This window comes from Lutjanus erythropterus, chromosome 5 (assembly GCF_056507025.1).
Source record: "Lutjanus erythropterus isolate fLutEry1 chromosome 5, fLutEry1.hap2, whole genome shotgun sequence".
In the NCBI taxonomy this organism is placed as follows: domain Eukaryota; kingdom Metazoa; phylum Chordata; class Actinopteri; order Lutjaniformes; family Lutjanidae; genus Lutjanus; species Lutjanus erythropterus.
Window position 1 is genome coordinate 41,632,339 of NC_139321.1, and position 16,974 is coordinate 41,649,312.

Below are 16,974 nucleotides of genomic sequence, written 5' to 3' on the forward strand. Positions count from 1 at the left end.
TATCAACTTCTAATATGTTGCCTATGCACCTGATCGCATTTCAACTGAGTAGCCAACGCTGTGCATTTACTGGCATCTATGGAGCATGCACATTTCACGTGCCCCCCTGCCAGAATCAGACCATACCATTCCGTAAAAAGAGAGAGGGGAAATGATAATTATACATAATTCAAGGATGTTGTTTTTAATAGCAAATCACAACCATATATAATTTGCTTACTTTAACAGATGAAATGAAATATTTCATTTCAAAAACCTATGATAGATAATACTATTAAAATAATATTGATAGCCCTCAAAGGGCCCCCTGTCAGGCCCAGGCCCTTAGAATTGTCCTAACTTTTCCCCCCGGCGGTGCCCCTGCTTTACTTAAAGGGACAGTTCTCACAAAAATGAAAATTCAGTCATTATCTTCTCACCCTCATGCCGATCCAAGATCAGGTTATGTCGTTAGTCCACAAAACACTGCTGGAGTTTCACAGGAAAACAGTGTTGCAGAATCTCCCAAACAATGGGAGTGAACGGTGGCCAGTTTTCAAATGTAAAAGACAACTGGCAAAAAAAAAAAAAAATCATAAAATGGCTCCATAATGTCTGGTGTAATCCAAGTCTCCTAAAGTCCACACACACAACCAGTTCAGACAATGTGTGTATGAACATGGCTCCAAGCTGAGGATCTACAGGGCTTTAGGAGACTTGGATTATAGCAGATGAGCAGTATGGAGGCAGTTTATGTTTTTTCTTTTTCTGTTGTTTTGTCTGTTTGAAACCTGGCCATCATTCACTTCTGTTGTTTGGGAGATTCTGGAACACTGTTTTCCTGTGAAACTCCAGCATTGTTTTGTCGACCAAGAAAAACGAAACCCAACCTTCAATTGGTATAAGGGTAAATAAATAATGACTGGATTTTTATTTTTGGGTTAACTATCCCTTTAAACTGCTTTTAGTGAGCCAACACATGTAGAACTGATGAATACAAATCATGAATGCACTGATCCCACATTTTGTCCCAACGAAATAAGACATAGAGAAGTGAGATGGATAAGTCCAAACCTGATACTCCTAAGCCTGAGCTTAGCAGATGTAACCAATAGAAATTTGTCAATCAAGCAGACAAATACCTCCACTGTTTTGAGTTTCCCATGAAGACAATACTAACTGTAGCTATATCTGCAAGACAACAGCCATATTAACATACTTGAACCCTCTCAGCTTGAACTTTACACTTAGTTACTGAGTCAACAACACATTCCTAAAAAATGAGTATGTATTTCATCATCATATAAATAAACAGCACAAAAACATCACAAGCAAGCAAAGTCCTGCTGCCCACAACTAGAGAGCTAACAAGTGACATGCAGCCTCACGTGGGCAGAAATTGAGAAAACAGCAGCCAAGAAAACAAACAGTAGCCTTGTTAAGTTTATTTGATATGACTAGGCAGAAAAGCAACAACTGAACAGAGACAAGAAATAAGAAGAAAGTTTGTGATTAATTAGCATGTTAGCAAATAGAAAATACTTAGCTTGTGAAGTGAAGGATGGTCAGCGTCTGAGTGGACAGTTTGGAAGAGTGACCAGACAGAGGACACACACTGCCGCCACCAACAGGACAACAAACTCCCACTGAAAGAACGTCTGGAGCCTTCAGGTGGTGATATGAAGAACAGCACTGTAAACACAATTATTTCCCCTACAAATCCTTTATGAAGCTGTATTTCAGAATGATAACAAGCTAGCTAACTTACTAGCCTAAATGCTAAGTGACAAGCAGAAGCAGCAGCTGACAAGGTAGTCTAATTAACTATGCAATTTTCTGTAACCGAGTGGGCGGGGCATCATCTACCAACTAATAGGCTCTATGCAAGCATCATTTCCACGTTTGAAATAAGGCCACGCCCCAACTTCCGGTCCGCAAGACCTGTGCAATTATGAAGGTAAGTCGCTAGCTAATCTTAGCTAGTTGGGCCAATGTCAGGCTGTTCTCTCCAGCTGTCCACAGCTTGCTAAATTGGGGCTTCCCATATCTTGAACTGTCACTGTAATCACCTTAATAATAATGTCCACCAGTTAATGTAATTGTTTGTATTTTTGTTTACAAGTGTCGGGGAAAAACAGGGCCTCAAGTGAGATCTCTGTCAGGGCTCACTGCTGTCGTTCAATGAAGAAAGCAGAGGCACCACACCAGCTGAGAGTAGGATGAGTATTGAAAAGTGTCAGGTTCAAAGTTCTGTTGAACACGTTCTGGATTTTTACTGTTGTACCATGTTTCTGCTCTGCCCAAAATACAGGTAAATAGTGTATCTTAGCTAATATTGGTAATGATTATACATAGGGAAGAAGAATATAAATGTAATACAGTGATATTCATGGTGGACCTGAGCAAAATAACAAAATTCCAGCTGAAACTGATTATGTAATTATAGGGTAGCTAAGTGTGGAAGTTGAAATAGATTCAAATCAGTTTGTGAAACTGTAAACAAATGTGTACTATCATAGCTGTCAAATCAGAATAAGATTTTTATGTAATTCTGTTTTACGTAAAATGTTTGCCAATTCAGAAGAACAGTGACAGTTCACTCACTCAGCTATCTTTAAAGCTGCTTATGTTCCACCTCAATACTGTCCTGTCATCTTTACCTTTTCCAACTTTATTGTACAGTAGCAGATGTACTTGATGACACAGTTTTTTTCAGTTCATTCACAGTTTTTGTTTGTGTGTATTTCAGATAACTTTATGTGATTCAAATCCAGTTGTGCTGGTTAACAGCTCATGCTCCTGTGTGGCTGGGAGTGGTTGGTGCAACTATTTGGTTGCTTTGCTATATCAGACAGCCCATTATTCTGAGTGTGGTATGTCTGTCGTCCCTCCTGTCCTTTCATGCACCGAGACAGAATAGAAGTGACATAAACCTCGAACAATGGTTAGTATTATTTAAATACCTGACATTATATTTTATTACTATAATCTCTTAATTAATGTCATCTAACACTGTAAATAGGGAATGAAGCCAGGACCAGTGGATGCCATGGTGGAGGTAAAGCCCAAACCAGGTGCTACTTCAACAAGTGCATTTAGGTAAGCAAAGTCAGTGTTAACAGGCACACTACACTACACTGTGTTCTAAAAATGGTTATTGATGCCCCAATAATGTTATTCCAGATCAGTACTTTACAAAGGCTACAGCAGTGAGCTGCCAGACCGAGCAACCCTTGACCCTAAAGTTGCCTATACCGACTTCAACCCTGACTGTCTTCCACTAATCTGTACAATGAATATCTTAGCCGACAAACTGCTGGTGGACTCCATCTTTGGTAAAGTGCAGGCTGTCAGTTGTAGGAGGTGGATGCTGATAAAGATAGGTTCTGCCAGTGTTATCACCCATGAGGATGCCCCCCATTCCCAAAACTGCCACTTGAAGACTATCACTTACAGCCAACAGACTGTACTTATGTGCCAACAAACCAAGAACAGCTCCATCTGAAATCAGTCTGTGACTTTGTCACAGTCACACAAGATTGATGAAGCGACACAATGCCAAAGTGCAGCACCTGAGTGGCATTCATTGAGGAAGGAAAGGGTGACAGCTTCAGCTTTTAGGGACAGCTGTAGTTCCCAGTTACTTTGCATGTAAGCACATATGTTTGCGTTACAAACATATGCACTTAAAATAGGTCTAAAGTACTCAAGAATGAATTAAGCAGTGATACAAAACTTCACCCTTAAACACAACATTAATACACTGGTTACATCTTAATGCACTAGACAATGTAAAAAATATAATGGTACAACACTGAAAGGAGCTACTCTGCATACCAAGTACTTTAACTTTGGCACCTGAGTACATTTTGCTGACAGAACTTCTGTACTTTTATACCATGTTACTTTGTAGTTACATAGTTACACTTTTTACAGGAGTACAATTTACTGAGAATATTTCTGTGCTTTTATATCAGCAAGATTTTGAAAGAAGGATGTTTAATTGTGTCATTGTCTTTTTTTTAAGTTGTGGTAGTGTTATTAAAAGACCAGTGTAGGATTTAGTGGAACGTAGCAGTGAGTGAAAGGCAGTATCTAGAGCTGTGAAACATGCCAATTCAACATCACAGCCTCTGTGGAAGAGGATCTGCTCCCTCTGTAAATATAAATAGTTCATTCTAAGGTTGGAAAAAAAACAGCAATTTATACACTACTGAAAACCAGGGGTAGAAGTAACTAATTACAAATACTCTAATTACTGTAATTAAGTAGTTTTTGTAGTACTTTTACTTTCATGAGTAGATTTTCAAGTCTGTACTTAAACTTGTACTTAAGTATACATTATACTATGTAATCTACTTAGTTACTCTCAAAATCATAATTGAGTATTGAGTACAATTTGAATTAATATTCAAACATTCTGTATGCATTTTAGTAGCCAATCAGATGATCTGATCACAAACAGGCCAATGAAAACCAGGACATGCGAATGAGAAACCAAAACACTGCAGCAGTCACATATTTAAAAGGGATTAAAATGTATTTAATATATATTATAAGATATTAATATATTGTTTCTAATAAATTGTTAATTATTAATGATTCATCAATTGTGAGGGTTTACAACTCATGCACAAACTTTTCAACCTTAGTTTGGAGAGGTGAGCGTGACCACTGACTGCGGAAGAGTTTGGAGTCATTTAGACTGTAGATTTGATTGAATGCTGCTGTTGATAATTCATTAAATGTCAACAGTTAAAAAGTAACTAATACTATGAGTAGTTTTTGACAGAAATACTTAGTACTTTTACTTAAGTCATTTTCTAACACCAGTACTTTTACTTGTAACTGAGTAATATTTTAGTAATGTAACAGCCCTTGTACTTAAGTACAGATATTCAGTACTCTTTCCACCACTGCTGAAAACATACTTATGAACATTATGTACAATTTCTGCCATATTCTGCTTGTAAGTCCCCCTAAGTCGTACACACTGATCATTGAAGTAAATAATCTAAGCACTTACTTCCCCACTGCCTGCTCACTCAAAAATGTTTGGTAATATTTTTGACAAGAACTGAAACATGTTTGTCTAACATTAAAGTTGTTCTATATATACATGTGTTTCTGGGGTTTTGATCTCTTTACACTTCTTTTCCTTCTCCATGCATCTAGGAAGTAGGTGAAGTTGTGGCAGAAACCCTCACTGTGCTTCTACAGAATTAACACTTGCATGCCCACGCTTTGACTTAGGGTCATTTTGGTAGTTAACCAAGACACAGGCCACTGCATACAGGTGATTGATGCTGTACTGTACTGACTGTACTGAATATTTTGTGCTCCTTCACCCTTTGAATGAGTCGCTCAACATGCACTCTCAATCTTGCAATACCCTGCGTCTCCCTGACCTCTGCCCCAGACAGTTGTTCTCTCTTGGACAGGAAGGCTTGTAAAATAGACCTTGCAGGGGACACAGTCCTCCACAAGGAAACCCTTGTCCACCATGATGGCTGCTGGTGGTTTGAGGAGAGAGACAATGCCAGACTATTTCAGGATCTCTTTGTCACTGATGGAGCCTTCATAAAGAGATGACACAAAGGTTACTGCACCATGAGGGGCCATACCAATCAGCCCTTTGAAGGTGCAGTGGGATTCATAGGAAGACAACACCTCACTCTGCAGCAGAAGAGAGTTTGGTGTTTGGCACTGCAGCTCAGCGCAGTCCAGCACCACTTGAGTATCAGAGTACTTCTGAAAAACATCTGGCAGGTGAGCTTAGTATTGATTATGCGGCTCACAGTTGACTTCTGCTAACTTTCTGTATACTGTACTTGAAGCTGTAATCATTTGGCTGTCTGAGGAGACAATGAAGGCTCACCTGCCAGATGTTTCTCAGAAATACTCTGATACTCAAATATCAGAGTAGTTATGCACCAAACTGTTCTACTCTAGAGTGAGGTGTACCTGCAAATCCCACTGTACCTTTAAAGGGCTGACTCGTACGGCCCCTAATGGCACAATAACCTTTCTGATGATTTAGAGCATATAGATAGCATCATAGTTGTACTTTATATTACTATAACAACATATTATGACAGTACATAAAACATTGAATCAAGGTCTTTTTTTTATTAACATATTAAGAAAAAAAATGACCATAAACATATTCATTTTACAAATTTTCCCTTTTTCCACCTCCACCTCCGTCCCCACCCCACAACACTAACATCCGAACACAGCGGCCAGACACACGACAGGAAAAAACAAGAAATCAATAAATCCATGAATAAATAAATAAATAAATAAATAAATAAAATAAAATAAGATAAAACTTAGATACATACTGAATACGTACACACATGCATACTTTAATTCAATTTCCTCTGCATTCACATTCTCTAAATAGTTCAGGAAGGGTTGCCAGGCAATAAAGAATTTCTGTTAACCCTTTTATAGTGTACCGAATTTTTTCCAGTTGAATGTAATATGTGACCTCTCTCATCCAGTGTGTATATACAGGTGGTGATGCATCTTTCCATTTTTGTAATATCATTCTTCTTGCTAAAATAGTACAAAAAGCTATCATATTGGTTTGTAGCTTAGTCAAGCTGACATTTCTTAGAGTCACTCCAAACACAGCAATAAATGGGCATGGTTCCAGTGAGGAATTACAAACCTTCGACAGGGTGCTAAAGATGGATTCCCAAAAACTACTCAATTTTGGACAGGTCCAAAACGTGTATTAAGGTTGCAGGCTCTCGTCGACAACGATCACATGTAGGGTCAAGATCTGCTTTAACCTTGCATAGTCTTGCCTTAGACCAGTGAAGGCAGTGGACAATTTTAAATTGAATTACTGAGTGTTTGAAACATATAGAAGTGGAACAAATTCGGCCAATTATTTTCCCCCAATGTTCTTCTGAGATTTAGAATAAAAACTTTTATACAAATCTGACAAACACTGATCACTTTCACAAAATTTCTCCATGATAGTGTGTGTTTTGGCAGCTTTCTTATTTCAATCAGGAGAGACTAAGAGTAAAAGAAAATGGTTTATTGGCACATGCATGAGATATGAAACAGGGCAGTCTTTGGTTTTGGTTAGACCCCATTGAGGTGAAACAATATGCACATATATAAATGCAGGTGATGAAGCTGTAGAGAAGAGAAACCCCCGGGGTCTAGACACTGGTGGTGGTGGTGAAGAGGTGCAAAGCAGAGACAGATGAGGTGAAGTGGCTCTGGACTCCTGCTGCCTGGACCTGAAGATTGGAGGAGAGGGCGTCAGGGAGGATCGAGGTGAACGTCATCTCCTGCCTGAGTCCAATGACTGGAGGAGAGAGGGGTGGAGGAGGGTCACATGACTGACTGAATGACAACTGATGGAGCAAAGACAGAGGTGATTTAAAGTTTTGGCAGCAGCAAATTGACTGGCTATCGCGACCGTGGCAAAATCTGATTGGATAGAAAAGACGAAGGTGAACGCCCACAAACAGCTGATTAGAGGGAATAGGAGGAGAGAGACAGAGTAAAGGAAAGTTATGAATGAAGGCAGCGTAATAGAAGGTCTTCCTGATTGGACTTACGCTGAGCTTCATTTCTAATGTCCTTGATTGTGGCAGCATAGCAGAGCAGTTCTTTTCTAAAGAGTACAATGTTTGGTTTAGAACTGGCCCATTTGTTTTTATGGATGTGAAATCTCCTCAAACTCAAGATCAATTGACAGAAAAAACACAAGTCTTTGTTTACAGTCCAGTCATGAAAGTAAATTAAAATGTTTTTTATTCTGGAAACTGATAGTTCCTCCTGTTTTTTCTTGTACAAAATGCTGGACATCTTTCCAAAAAGTTCTACAGTAAGTGCATTGATAGAATAAGTGAGCGATGGTTTCATCTTCAAGTCCACAAAAATTGCACAAATATTAAATTTAAAATTCTATCTTAAATCTTTCAAGCATTTTCTTTGCATGGTAGATTTGATGTAATATTTTAAACAAGACTTCTTTCACCTTGTTATTAAAACAGAATTGATCATCAGCCAGCCACACTTTATGCCAGTTAATCTCTCCAAATTGTGCAGACCAGTAACTTTGCCCTCTAGGCAAAGTTGTAGAATGTAAGCAGTTTCTCAAATATCTGTTAGAGCAGGATTTTTTTGTAATGTCTACTTTGCCAACAAAAATCTCACATTTGTAATTTTCTGTAACAGCAGTATTTCTTTCAGTCCCCTTCAGAAGCTGCAGCACACCCTGTGGTAGTCCATCAAAGATCACAGCAGATTTCTTCGGGGTAACTGGCAACTGAAATTTTAACAAAAATTCTTCATAAGAAAGTAAGAGGCTTTGGTCATTAAGAAGCTGATTACCTAATAAAATTCCATTCTCCATCCAATCCTTATAAAGCAGTGATTTATTTTTATAAAGGATGTCTTCATTATTCCATATGTAGTAGCTGGTTGGTGATAAGTTATGTTTGTAGATCAGTTTCCAGGCCAGCAGTGCTTGTTTGTGAAAGTTTGACAGTTTGACAGGAAGCTTTTCAACTTTGTAGTTGCATTTCAATAAAAAACTGTATTCTGCCTAGTAAGTTAAATACATGTATGGAAAAAGAGTTCCAGAAGTTCTTTTTTGTCTGCTTATGTTAATTAACCAGTTAATCTTAAAAGAACTGTTCAATGTTTCAAAAGTTAAAATGTCCAAGCCACCACCCCTCTTGGTGTTACACAAAATATCATTTTAAGGTAATGACACCTGTTCTTCCAGATAAAGTTAAATATTTGATCTAATTTCTTGAAGTCTGCAGCAGGCATTTCTAGTGCTGGAGACAAATATACAGATCTTGATATTCCTTCCGCTTTAGATAACAGCGTCTGGCCCTGTAGGGACAGATCCCTCATTAACCACATATTGAATTTCCTTTCTATTTGTTGAGTTATCGGCTCAAAGTTTGCATCTGCGCGCCTGTTTTCATTTTTGTGAAGTACTACACCCAGGTAAGTCACAGTTTGTTTAATGGGACTCTCACTCAACTCTACCAGATCACAGTATTTAAGGGGAAACAGCACAGATTTGCTAAGGTTCATTGTCAAACCAGAGACCTCAGAAAATTCCTTGATGCAGTGCACAGCTATGTTAAGTTCATTTTGACTGGACAGAAAAATTGTTGTCATCCGCTAATTGAGCTAATTTGAATTCTCTTCCTAAAGCCCTTATACCCTGAAAATTGCTTCTTTTAATATGTGTTGCCATGACCTGTGTGACCAGCAAGAACAAAAATGGACTTAGTGGGCATCCTTGTCTGATCCCACGACTGATATTAAATCTGGGCGTTGTACCATTTGTTACCTTAATTGAGCTGTTACTTACTTTATAAAGTGTTTTTACTGCCCTCAGAAACCTATCCCCAAAGCCAAAGCTTTCAGTAACTTTAAACATAAACTGGTGATTGGCTGTGTCAAATGCTTTATAAAAATCAACAACTAGAATAAAACTCTCATCTGGTATAATTTCATTATAATCTATCATATCTAATATCAGACGAATATTATTAACAATGTTCCTTCCTGGCATAAACCCAGATTGTTCGTCATCAATAATATCAGCTAGTCCTGTTTTTAATCTTTTGGCAAAGATGAGAGCAAATAGCTTTGCATCATTATTCAATAAACTCAGATTTTGAGGGAGTTCCTCTTTTTCTAGAATCTCTTCAAACAGTCCAACTAAAAATGGGGCAATTGATTGTTTAAAGCATTTATAAAATTCCCCTATTAACCCATCATTCCCTGGAGCTTTGTTATCCTTAAGGGCGTCAATACATTTTTGCACCTCTGTTATACTTATTTTCTGATCACGTTACTTGGAAACCATCTATTTTTCTACTATCTGGTTGTATGGTTCAAAGAAATAATGTCATCTTATCTTGGTTCAGGAGGTCAGCCAGATACAGCTTCTCATAAAGGCTCACTACATATTGTGAGACTAATTTCTCATCCTCACATTCATCATTAATTTTAAGTTTGCTCAGGGAAGATATTTCATGTTTTTTTTTTTGTTTTTTTTTGTCTAAACTGAAGAAATATTTTGTGCACTTTTCCCCTTGTTCAAGCTATTTCTTTCTGGATCTCATGAAGGCACCTCTAGCTTTTTCCTTATAGATTTTGTCCAATTCAGTCTGCAAGTAAGGCAATTCTTCCATTTCATCACTGGTGGGGTCTGTTTTCTCTGATAATGGAATGATTTGGGTGATAAGTTGTAATTCTTTTTCTTTATTATATCTGCTGATCTTTCTACTTAATCGTATGGCTAAGTTTCTTATTTCATTAATTCCCAATGTAGTCCAAATTTTTTTTTAACATGTTTGCTTGTCGCCAGCATTTATCAATGATTTTTTGGCTTTCCTTTACAAATTCTTCATTTTGCAACAGCGTTTTGTCTAATTTCCAATAGTCTTCATTCGACTTCTGCCTATCAGATCCAAGCTGGAATTGAATTGTTGTAGCCTTGTGATCTGTCAGTATTGAAATTTCTATTTTGATTAGATCTACCTTATTTTCTAGTTCTGCTGACGTTAACCAAAAGTCTATGCGGGATTGGAGGGATCTGTCCTTATTGCTCCAAGTGTATCTTTTTTCCTGTGGATGTCTTTGTCTCCATATGTCAATCAACTTCATTCTGTGGCAAATATTTTCCAATTCTATCATCTGTTTGGTTTTGGGAGGCCATCTGTCCAAGCTTTCATCAAATACTGTATTGAAATCTCCTCCCCATAAGATTCCAGCAGAGGGAAACAAGGTCAGCCATTGCTTAACCTTATTTTCTATTGTTAAGAAAATTATGTTATTGAGAGATTTACTATTGGAGGCATATATGTTTATCAGAATAACAAGAGATTGGTAAATATTTGCCACCAGAATGATCCATCTGCCATCTCTATCGGTATCAGGCTTTATAATTTGCCCACCACCTTTCCCCTGTAGGATGGCGACCCCTGCTGAGCGATTGCTGCCATGAGAAAACCACACATTTCTTCCCCATTGACTTCTCCAGTGTGAAACATCACCCTCAGAAGAATGGGTTTTTCTTGGATGAAATAATAATCTGCACCTTTATTCTAAAGAAATAAAAATAAACTCTTCCTTTTCACCTCATTCTTAATCCCCCTGACATTGACAGAAAAAACAGAAATAGCCATAAACTAAGTTGGACACTCGCACACACGCACCTACTCAAAAATCTCTCTGGGTTGAGAGCAGATACTGCAGTAGCTGGCTACTGTAGCAGATCAGACCACATTCAAATTTAACTAATCCTACCACTCTTAATTTCAGTGTTACACCACTCTCAATCTCCACTCCACAACTAATATTTGATCTGACCCCCACAAACAAAGAATTGAAGAGAAAGAGTACAATAATGACCCCAAAAAAGTATCAAATGAGCATTCGTCCCAGCCAGAAAATAGTCCTGGAGCACTGAGTCCTTTTCTGAATTAAGAGTTCAAATTCAAATTTAGTCCTTACTGCTGGGCTTGCAGGTCAGACAGTCCTAAACCAATATACTCATTGGCCTGCATGTGGTCTGTAACTTACATGTCCTTGGCTGTGACTCTTTTACCGTCAATATATGCGTACGCTCCTCTGAAGCTAGCTTTCTTCCCCTCTTTCTTGCTTTCTCCACCTGCGGCCACAGCTGATTCCTGGAGCCCTTGGCTTCTTGTGTCAAGTCCTCTAAGATCTTTATTCTCTTCTCCTTGAGGAACTCGGAGGTTCTGGCATCCTTCCAGATCTTATCCCGATGAGATCGAAACAGAAAGCGTACTATGATGCGGCGACTGAAGCACTCGTTGACAGAGCACGGTCCCAGTCTGTGCACGATATCCACCGTAAGAGCCAAGTGGTTCGCAATGTCGGGGGAGATTTGGCCAAACAGGCCAATGGTGATTTTCTTAATATTCTCCCCCATCTTCTCGAGTATACTGGCCACTTGGAGATTCCATCGTCTTAAATAGGCATCCATATAATTGTATTTGTGCTGAAGCTCCGTGCTTGTTTTCCCCAGGGTTGCAGCTTCGGCCTGGAGGGTGTTCACCTGGCCACTCATGTCCTCCACCTGTCCCCACAGAGCCTCCAAAGAATCTGTGACGCTTTTCATCGTTTTGGTGTTTTCTTTAACTGTATCTTCCAGGGACTGGAATTGCTTGAGAGACTCAACTTGCCTCTTCTCAATCCTCTCAAGTATGCTCAACTACTCCAGGTTCAGGTCAGAATCCTCCAGCTCTTCACTCACCGTTTTTTTTTTTGTTTTCTTTGATTTTGGCCTTTTAGGAGCTTCATATAATTGCTCCGGAGTCGTTTCATTTCCCTCATCAATGAGGCTGTCCATGACTTTAAGTTGGTCGTCCAGGCAATCACGTGCATAGGAGTGCATTGTATTTAGAAGGTTTTTGTCCATGTCCTTCAGAGAGATGTGTTTTATTAATCTCCTTCTCTATCCCAGCCCAAAGCAAAAAAGTTTGTATCGCACGTGGAGGCGGCATTCCTCTGGAGTTAGTTCTTTGTGTTACGGAGATCTATTAAGTTTTCTTTGGTTCTTCCAACACCTGGGCAAGTACAGTTGAGACCTCAGGGTCGTTTTTTGAGGGGTAAATAGCTTTTTTTACCTTCTTCTGACCATATTACATAGCCACTTGGACCGCTGTCTCAAGACGTCATGCCTTCCTCCTTCCTCCTTGGCTGCAGACTCTGGTGTGATTCGTAATGGTGAAGTTGTCACGTCTGATCTTAACCACCCACCTCTTCTGTAGTTCAATGTTTCTGAGAAATGTGTGAAAATTAACAATAGAATTAAACTTAGCGAAGCTGTACACTGCGGCACACAGCAGTGGTGTCCTGATGTGCTATCCTCCCTTCTTTGAAAAGACAGTTTAGTTCGTTTTGAGGCCATGATATAAGGTAAACATCGACACTTAAATCAGAACAAAATACACACAAATTGAAATTAAATTAATGTATTTCAGGCCATTTTCAACAACAATATGATGAGCATTCCTATATTAGCATGAGACTCTATGCATGGCGGAAGTTGTCGGGCAGCCTTACGCTTCACCAGAAAACATGTCATGAGCTGCCGTGCATACAGCCTATTGGCCCCTACCCCGCTAAGCTCCGCCCTGCCCAGTGACCGTTTCCCCACCGTTGCAAAGCGTTCCATTTTATATTTTTTAATTTTTCCATTTGATCAGATTTACCAGCATGACATTCATTTAGTACACAAGTCTGCACACGATATTCATGATAACCTTTTAAACAATTGCTCTGCTGTAATAACAAAAGCCTCAGAATGATCCTAAATTTCCAACATTTTCTCATTGAGGTTAGACAATGAGTGACCCTCAGTTCTTCTAGAATGACATGTTGTCTTAGATTTAGCTCACTACAGAGGTAGAAAGTTACAAGAAGTGCAATTATTTTGTTACACCACATAAATAGAATTTTCAGGTAGCTGTACTTATTATGTATTTATTAGGGGTGTCACGATTCTCCAAATCCTCGATTCGATTTGATTTTCGATTTTAGGGTCACGATTCAATTCGATTCTCGATTTTTTTTCTTTATCTTATAGCACAGAGGCCTATGCCATTTTTAGACTAGTCTGAACAGTTGAACATAAAAAAAAAAAAGTTCCACTGCTTCGCCGATGATATCCAGCTCCTCATCTCCACCACGACAATCTCCACTGCCACCCACTCTACCCTGACTAACTGCGTCACTGAAATAAAGTCCTGGCTTCAAATCAATTTCCTCAAACTAAACTGCGACAAATCCGAAATAATCATCATTGGTCCAAAAGCACTCACCAAGTCCACCCATAACTTCACTCTCAACATTGACGGCACCTCAGTACCAACCTTCCCTCATATCAGCAATCTTGGCATCATTTTTGATCAAACCCTCTCCTTCAACCAGCACATCAGACAACTCACCAAAACAGCTTTCTTCCACCTCAAGAACATCACCCGTCTCCGTCCAACCCTCTCCTCCACAGCTGCAGAAACCCTCATCCACGCCTTCATCACCTCCCGTCTGGACTTCTGCAACAGTCTCCTCTACGGCTCACCATCAAAAACCCTCAATAAGCTCCAGTACATCCAGAACTCTGCCACCCGACTACTCACCCATACCGGCACCCGTGACCACATCACCCCCATCCTCCACAAACTCCACTGGCTGCCCATCCCCCAGAGAATTCATTTCAAAATCCTCCTAATTACATACAAAATCCTAAATAACCTGGCCCCACCCTACCTGTCTGACCTTCTTCACCGACACACTCCCACCCGTGCACTCCGCTCTGCTGATGCTAATCTCCTGTCCCCACCCATCCGGACCAAGTACAAATCCTGGGGGGACAGGGCCTTCTCCGTCGCTGCTCCAACCCTCTGGAACTCACTCCCCATAGCCATCCGAGACTCGCCCTCTCTCCCCATATTCAAAAAACTGCTCAAGACTCATCTGTTCAACACCGCTTTCAACCATTGAGTTTCTTCTCCTCATCCCTTGTTTGTTTGGTTTTTTCTCTTTCCTTTTTGTTGTTTGCTATATTGTTGTATGTTGTTTCTTCCTTTGTCTTTTCTTTTTGTCAAGCGTCTTTGAGTATTTTGAAAAGTGCTATACAAGTATAATGAGTTATTATTATTATTTGCACACCTCCCTGATGTATGTAAACCTCGGGGGGGGGGGGGGGGTCGTCAATCCTCTCTTTGATTTCGATGCTCGAGACCATGTTGTGACACCCCTAGTATTTATCATATTTATTTTGCTGACAACTTTTTACTTTTACTCCCTACATTTAACACAAATATCTGTGCTTTCCACTCCAGACAGTTTTAAAGCAGGCTTGTTACTTTTGTTCAGTGGTGGAAAGAATACTGAATATCTTTACTCAAGTACAAGTACAGTTACATTACTAAAATAGTTACTCAATTACAAGTAAAAGTACTGGTGTTAGAAAACTACTTAAGCAAAAGTACAAAGTGTAAAAACTTCTCAGAGTATTAGTTACTTTTTAACGACTGACATTTAATGAATTATCAATAGCAGCATTAAGTCAAACTCCTGCATGCTTCTGCTCAGTGGTCACAAGCACCTCTACAAACTAGGGTTGCAAATTTTGTGCTTTTTTTAACCAATAGTTGTCAACTTTGGCTATCATTTTTTTTTTCTGTTTTCAGATAAAAGGTTTCAACATTAATTCAAATTGTACTTATTTATGATTTTAAAAAGTAGATTACAAAGTAAGATGCATGCTAAAATAAAAAGTACAGACTTGAAAATCTATTCAGAAAAGTACAAGTACCCCAAAAAACTATATAATTACAGTAATTTGAGAATTTGAAATTAGTTACTTCTACCCATGCTTTTGTTTAATGCAGCTGAGGGTAATAATTATTTTTTTCTGCATCACTGTGCAAAAAATTGATTCCTTGGTGTATCTGTCAGTACATATCATACATAAGCATGGCAGACATAACAAGACAAAAAACTTAAAAAACAAATTTAATGTTCATTACTTTCCTTGTATTGTTTTTTTTAAGATAGGATGGCAAGCTCAGTTTAAAAGTCTTTGAATTCTGTAATAATATGATGCGAAGTTCAGTTAACTTGCACAAAAACAGTCAGCAAAAATGTCCGTCATAGTGCTACTTTTCACATTTGTACATTTCAGATCCTGTACTTTTTCACTTAACTTGGGTGAAGAAGTTTAATCAGTACTTCTACTTTTTTTCACACAAGTATCTGTATTTCTGCTCGAGTAAAGAATGTGTGTATTTTTGCCTCATAGCCAGCTAACTAACATTAACTCCAGAGCTTCAGTGAATATCCACCACTGGTGATATGTGACTAATGCTGCCTTCAAACATTTAACACCCTCAGGAGAACAGTCCATATGAACACCCTGCAGATCTCTGGTGTTCACAACCTCATGAGTGGAAATTTTCTGAAAGCTCAAGTTCAAGAATCATGTCCCTGACTCCACATGTTGTAATCAATAGTTTGTAAGTTTCATTTGAAGGCAGCAAGTACATTACTCAATTACTTGATTTTAACAACTTGAGTTACAATTTACATAGTGTAGAGTTTTTTTGTTTTTTTTTATCCCGTACAGCAGCTGCTAACCACTGGGCTGCGGTCCAGGAACATGATCTTTCACCAAGCCAGTTATTTAAATATAAATGTTTTCAAGAATTCTCATGAATAAAATATATCAAATTAAAATGCATAATTTCAATGATCAGTTTGGATTTCACCATGCCAATGCCAATCAAACACATCATCAGGTAGAGACAAACGTATTTTGCCACTGTCAGAAACAAAACGGTGATGTTGGAGACAACCTGCACCATTACAGTAAAAGCTCCAAAGCAAAATGTTTTCTGGGTCATAGTTCCTCTCCATATGCTTTGTGGAGAGGAAATATGACCCTGAATACATTTAGTTTGGATCCATAATGACAGACAGTGATGCTGAGCTGAAAGCAGTGTGTTAAATGTGGGGAATCCCTGTTATTTTTTTCTCATTTATTTGAAAAGGTGGTCTTCAGGGATCGTTTTAATAACCAAAAGTCCAAAAATCCCTGCTGTACAGTATACACTTCACAGGGAAATATTGAGGGCCTGTTTGTTTTTCTCCACGTTTATGCAGATCATTTTACACAAAATCCTGTAATTATCTTATAAAATATGACTCATTATTACTGATTAACCTACCCAAAAGCTACATTAACATAGAGTTTGAATGTAATTATAGTGATACCAAAAACACAGACACATAGGATTCTAAAAGGGGGCACATACTCAGCATCCTGACTTTACCTTCGACAATAAAGTATTTCTCAGTTATCCAAAACAAGGGTTTGACCCACTAATCCAGCGTCCAACTTTTTTTCAGATGATCCACTTTCTAATAATGGCAAACTATCATGACCAAATTAACAACAGG

At 38.7% G+C, this 16,974-nt stretch overlaps 1 pseudogene; it reads left to right on the top strand.

Annotated features, from left to right (window-relative positions):
* Window positions 1–1,930: 1,930 nt before the first annotated feature.
* LOC146327295 (uncharacterized) lies at window positions 1,931–3,634 on the top strand (annotated as a pseudogene).
* The last annotated feature ends 13,340 nt before the right edge of the window (window positions 3,635–16,974 follow it).